The following is a 6,564-nucleotide window of genomic DNA, read 5'->3' as shown; positions in this document are numbered from 1 at the left end:
TACCACACAAGCCCTGGCTGGATAGCAGCAAGGCACATGAAAAAATGACCCTCTATCCCTAAATCTGGGTCCTAACACGAGGCAGTGGAAAGCCTACCAAAATGGTGGACAGAGGTGGCTGCCCATGGGACCACCTCCTATCTTCCCTCGTCCTGAGAGGCCTCACCTTCCTCACGGCCCTGACCTGCTAGGTTCAGCATTTCTGCTGGCATGTCATTCACATGACGCAACATCCAGGAAAAAAGATTGTGGATTGGAATTTATAAATACAACTTAATAAAACAAACCCAGAAGTTGTATTTGTGTTCAGCATTTCTATCCCACGCTGATGGTTATTCACCTGTATAGAGGGGATCAACTGAGGCTTTTATAATCCTGGCTAAATAAGAAAATGACCATTCACATCTTGTTATCGAAACCCTCCCCCAATACAAATGCAAAGTACCCCAAGATAATATTTTCACCCAGCAAAAATCCAAGAGTTTGACAACATAATCTGCAGAGCTGTGAGGACACAGATGCTTTCATTTGCTACTGGTGGGGAGACAAAATGATACGACGCCATATCTCACAAATTCAGCAATATCTCACAAAAGTGCATGAAGTATTCGCCCTTTGACACAGCAATCACACTTCTAGGAATTTATCCCAAAGATACACTGGCAAAACATAAAAAGACTTGGCCTGCTCATTGTAGCACCGTTTGTTACAACAAAAGACTGCAAATAGCCCATGTGTCCATCAGTAGGAGGCCAGTTCCGTAACCTGTAGTACATGTTCGCAGTGGAGCACTCCGCAGCTATAGGAAGAAAGGAGAAAGCTCTCTGCAAACTGCTGTGGAGTAATCTCTAGGACGTTTTAAGAAAACTGTATGATATGCTACCATTTACCTAAGCAAGGGGAGTAATGATGATATAATATACAAAGTGGACGTAAAGTTTGTGTGCAATTTACTATGTTAAACTGTTTTAAATTGCACGCGAACTTTATGTTAACCCTCTATTTAAATTCATATTTTTAATGGAAGGATAAACCATAAAATAAAATGCATACATCAGCCAGTACTAATACATGAAACTTATTTGGATCCCAACTCAAACACACACACACACACACACTGAAAAAAAATGAGATAATTAAGCACTTTCTGGATATTTGGTTTCTTTGAGACAAGAGTCTCACTTTGTCACCCTCAGTGGAGTGCCATAGTGTCATAGCTTACAGCAACCTCAAACTCTTAGGCTCAAGTGATCCTCTTGTCCCAGCCTCCCAAGTAGCCTGCCACAACACCTGGCTATTTTTAGAGACTGGGTCGCACTCTTGCTCAGGCTGGTCTCAGACTCAAGCTCGGGCAATCCACCCATCTCAGCCTACCAGAGTGCTAGGATTACAGGTGTGAGCCACTGCACCCAGCCTGGATATTTGATAACTTTAAGGAATTCATATTGTTTTTTAGATATGATAATAACGTTGTGGTTATGCTTCTTAAAAACTGAGTTCTTCTCAGGAGTCACCCAAAGAATTTGCATCATTCATGTGCTACCCTGTTTCCCCGAAAATAAGACATCCTCCGAAAATAAGACCTACTTACAGGAAAGATAAGACGTCCCCTGAAAATAAGACCTAGAGCATCTTTGGGAGCACACCTTAAAATAAGACTTATTTTCCGGGAAACAGGGTATTATGCAACTACGTGTTTTCAGCAAGATATCACAGAGGGATGCATAGAAGAGCTCCATAAGAAGCAACTATCTTTGAAGAACCACCAAGCCACAGAACCAGAGCACATCATTAAAGAGTAAGTCAAGTAAGAACTGCCCAATCTAATATCACTACCCTCTTTCCCTATTTGTATAAAAAACAAAAATTTAAATGTAAAAAGGCCCAGCTTGCTAGATAACAGAAGAGAAGCAAAACATAGAAAAAAGATTTCCTGCGAGTTTTCAGCCCTTAAAGTCATAAACTAGGGGAAAAGAATTTAGTGATCACATTAAGGTCTTGCTTATACTATCGAGTGATGTATTTGTATCACCAGAATGAGATTTTTCTTGTTCCTTGATGTAACAGCCCAATGTCCATGCCCTAATCTCAAGCCCTATGAATATGTTACCTTTTATGGCAAAAGGGGTTTTGCAAGTATGATTAAATTGAAGATCAACAGATGGGGAAATTACATATCCAAGTGGGCTAATGCAATCACATGGGTCCTTATAAAAGGCAAAAGAGTCAGAGAAGATGTAAGGAAGCAATGGTCAAAATGATGTAGCCATGAGCCAGGGAATGTGGGCAGCATCGAGAACCTGGAAAAGGCAAGGAATGGATTTTCCCCTATAGTCTCCAGAGCAGGGGTCCTCAAACTATGGCCCGCAGGCCACACGCAGCAGGGTGATTGTATTTGTTCTTGTTTTGGTTTTTTACTTCAAAATAAGATATGTGCAGTGTGCATAGGAATTTGTTCATAGTTTTTTTTAAAAACTATAGTCCAGTCCTCCAACGGTCTGAGGGACAGTGAACTGGCCCCCCGTTTAAAAAGTTTGAGGACCCCTGCTCCAGAGGGAACACAATTCTGCTAACACCTCAATTGTAGTCCATGGATTGTAGACCCATTATCTGAATTCTGACCTTCAGAATTATACATAATAAATTTAGGTTGTTTTAAGCTTAAAAAAAAAAAAGAGTCCTTCTCTTTTAGAGATACTTTTTGAAATGTCCACAACGAAATGATAGGAAGTTATGATGCCTGGTATTTACCTCAAAATAATTTTGGAAATTGTAGGGTAGGTGGAAATATAGATGAAACAAGATTGGCCTTCAATTAATAATTGTTGAAGCAGGAGAATGAATCCATGGTAGTCAATATACTAAAATTTATAAAGGTTTAAAATTTTACATAATAAGATAATTTAACAAGAAAGAAAAGGGAGAGAGAGAAAAAAGCAAAAAAAAGAAACTCTTGCAATGCATGTCATAATCTGTAGAAACAATTGCCATGTTATAGATGAGGGGTCAGATGGAAGCTAGCTGATCACTCTCCAGCACCATTTTCTATACAGATAAATACTCAGGCCACTCTCTAAAGTGGGCTTAAGATTGGAGGCTTGTAGATATTTGCATGTTTGAATATTCATGAGGCCATCAAAGAAGAGTATCCTCAGTAGACCTCAGTGCCCCTCAGTCCCTTTGACCTCTTGACAAGCCCTCTCACTCCTCAACACAGGAGGGCAGCTTTTAGGACCACTCTCATCCTTTCAGACACTAACCTCACAGATGGCCTGGTGACAGCTTGAAGACTGGATTGGGCTTATTCTTCATAGCATAACTCCAGAGACATAACGGTATACAGGACAAGAGAAGATTTTGAAAGTTTCCAAGATAAAATGATCCCTGGAGAAGAGAAGCAGGGATGTGGTGTCAGAGCCAGCACAGCAAGATGAGGGCGGTTTTCTTATGAGGCAGAAGCATCAGGCCACCTGTCCCTTGCTAGGAGTGAGTCTCCTGGTGTGGCAGACCTGGCAGAGAGAGCAGGCAGAGGCTGGAAGGCACTCCCTGCCCCACTGTCTTGACAGGAGCATCTTCTGGGGCGGGAGGGAGCTCCAGGGTCTGTCCCTGGGCTCCCTGCTCCAACTTCATCGCCAATAGGAAGCTCTGCTACCCCAGGGGGCCCTGGTAAACTGCTAGCTCTGCAGTGATGGAGACATGCCCCCACCTCACAAGGCAGACAGTTGAGAAATCATTTCACAGACATATTGCCTTGAGTTCTAATTTATTCCTGTGGAGTCCACAGATCAGCTAAAGAATGAAAAGGCACATTTCCTCCTGTTCTCATAGGAAGGGCCTGGAATGTCATTGAGGGCCACCCCCACCCCAGGAACCTACCCTTGGCTCTCTCCTCTTCCCCCTTCATTCCCCAATTCAAAATTGTTCATCCTACCTGCCTGACCAACTCTACACACACAGTCCAGAACAGCCCCCCAATGACCTGGCTCTTCTTTGTGGCCCTATTTGGACCTCCAAGAATTGGTCATGGATCTCTATTGCCCTTATTTAAAGCTAGCGCATGAAGCAAGCCCTGCTAAGGGCATCCTGGTATATTTGCCGGCCTCCTCTCACCTTCTCTCTCAATCATTAACAAGTCTGCCCCTTCCTTCTCTACTTCTTTGTTCACCTGTCTCCTCCTTACCCTGGACTACCCTCCTTCCTCCTTACCTCTGCAATCCTCGTGTTCCTAAGATCCAGCCAGAGCCTCACCCACTCCAGGGAGCCCTCACTGATTGTCAGCCCCACTCAGAACCCCCCTCTTCTTTACATACTATCCTCAGTGGCTCTTTCTTTGCTTTACACATTCCAGTATCACCCCGGATGGGAAGAAACTCCAAAACTACTTTCTGATTAAGGGATTAAATTGAGCATAACAGAATGGGCTGAGGAAGGATAGTCATGATAGTACCTAATGCTTCCTCAGACCACCTCCTATTTTAATCCATTAAATTGATCTTTAGGTCCCAGAAGAGGGCACAGACCAGTGACATTCTCTCCCTTGCTTTTTCCTTCACATTTAAGGTACCTCTGGCTCAGAGAGCAGTGGATCTGAAGAGTATTCTGCGTCATGCCCCACAGATTCCTTATCTCTTTGGCTTTTCACCAGCCTGAAAGGCAGGCAGTGAGAGTGTCCCCATTTTACCAGTGTGGTTACTGAGGCAAAAAGAGGCTAAGCAACTGACTCAAGATCACTCAGCTGGACAGTGACAACACAGAGGATGTCAGGCCAGGCATTCTGCCTCTAAAATCTACACCAGCAACCTACCCTCAGCTGCAAGACATTGCATAGCCACCAGGGGCTGCACCTGAGAAAGCCTTCCTGGGAAGGAAGGCTGAATTAAGCACCACCTGCACAGCCAACCAGCTCAGAAGAGAGAGGTCAGGCAAGCAGATGTCCAAAGTGGTCAGAAGAGGAGAGAGTGGACAGATCTTGGTTCTTTGGGATTCAGAGGTGGGAGAAAGGGCTGGCCTCTGCCTAGAAGATAAAGAGCCACTCTGGGCATAGCAGAAGGGCAGAACTGACTGCGTACCTGCTATGTGCCAGGCACTGTGCTGGGCACTTGGCATAAACTATCTCAGGAGACTCAGCACAAAGGGAGAAGATGGAGAAGGGTAAGAAATACAGTTGGCTGGGCGGCGCCTGTGGCTCAAGGAGTAGGGCGCCGGTCCCATATGCCAGAGGTGGTGGGTTCAAACCCAGCCCTGGCCAAAAACCAAAAAAAAAAAAAAAGAAATCCAGTTGGCTGAGCTGGATGGCACCAGAGATCAAAGAGAAGAAGTTAGACTAGATGTGGGTGACCAGGAATGGCCAATTCACCATTTAAAGCTTTGGCTGATGTTTCATTCTGGTGAGTCAGGACAACAAGGAAGCCCAGGGCAGGCTTCCACCCCGTGACTGAATCTCAGAGGTGTCTTCTCGCACCTTCAGGTTGGGCAGGATGAGATAGGCTGTGCTAAATGCCCCACAGATGAGTCCTGGACTGGCTAGAGAAGGACACAGAGCCAGTGCCTGTGTGAAAAACTGATGGTCTGAGCATCCCAGAGCCAGACAAAGGAGCAATGAGACACAGGGGCCTGATGGCAGGTGCAGCTGTCCAGGGAAGTGTCCTCAACTTGGGGTGATTTACTCCCCACCACGCAGGACATTTGGTACGTCTGGAGACATCTTTGTGGGATGCCACTGGAATCTAGTGGGCAGATGCCCAGAATACCCTGAAACATCCCACAGCACATAGGACAAGTCCCTGTAACAAAAAATTATCAATAGTAGGGAGGCTAGAACCCCGGGTACAGGTGCAAGGGAGTGAGAGGGGCTGAAATCTAAGGCACTTCCTGGGAGGAAGCTGCCTCTACCCTGAGGAAAAGGTATCTTTTCCTAATTCAGCCAAATGCACTGTGAAAACTAAGCAGAGCCCCAGGAAGGTGGGGAGGTACTGCTTAAGAGGAAGAAAATGTGTCTGCTGTCACCTAGCCTGTGATTTGTGCAAAAAGTGATTTAAGAGCTAGTCTTTAATAGAGGGTCAAAAGGTCAACCCATGTGATTATGTCATCTCTTTGGTGGCAAAGACAGCCATTTGAAAGCTCTAGACACACCCACCCAGGTGGCAAATGAGATGTGATCAGAGATCCTCTCTGCAGTAGTTTCTAATAGTGAAGGATCAGAAACAACATAAATGTCCATCAATAAAAGACAAGCTGGACAAATAGTAGATTACCCTGCAAATAAATGGAGATACTTTCTATGTGCAGGTATAGAAAAGGCTCCAGAAAACATTAAGTGAAAAAAGCAAAGTGCAGAACACCGAGGGCTGTGCTGCCATTAGGTGAAAGAGGAGGAATAATACAGTATATTAATAATTACTCATATTTGCATAAAGCAGTGGGTCTCGAACTTGATTGTGCATCGGAGTCACACAGAGGGCATTTTTAGTCATAAGCACTCCAAGCCACTGGAGCGGAGGCTTTAGACAAAGGCCCATAAGTGGCCTCTTTCCTAATCACTCCAGCACAGGCAGGATTCTGTTT

Source organism: Nycticebus coucang, chromosome 8 (assembly GCF_027406575.1).
Source record: "Nycticebus coucang isolate mNycCou1 chromosome 8, mNycCou1.pri, whole genome shotgun sequence".
In the NCBI taxonomy this organism is placed as follows: Eukaryota; Metazoa; Chordata; class Mammalia; order Primates; family Lorisidae; genus Nycticebus; species Nycticebus coucang.
The sequence above is the reverse complement of the archived record's forward strand: the minus strand, read 5'-3'. Positions refer to the sequence as shown.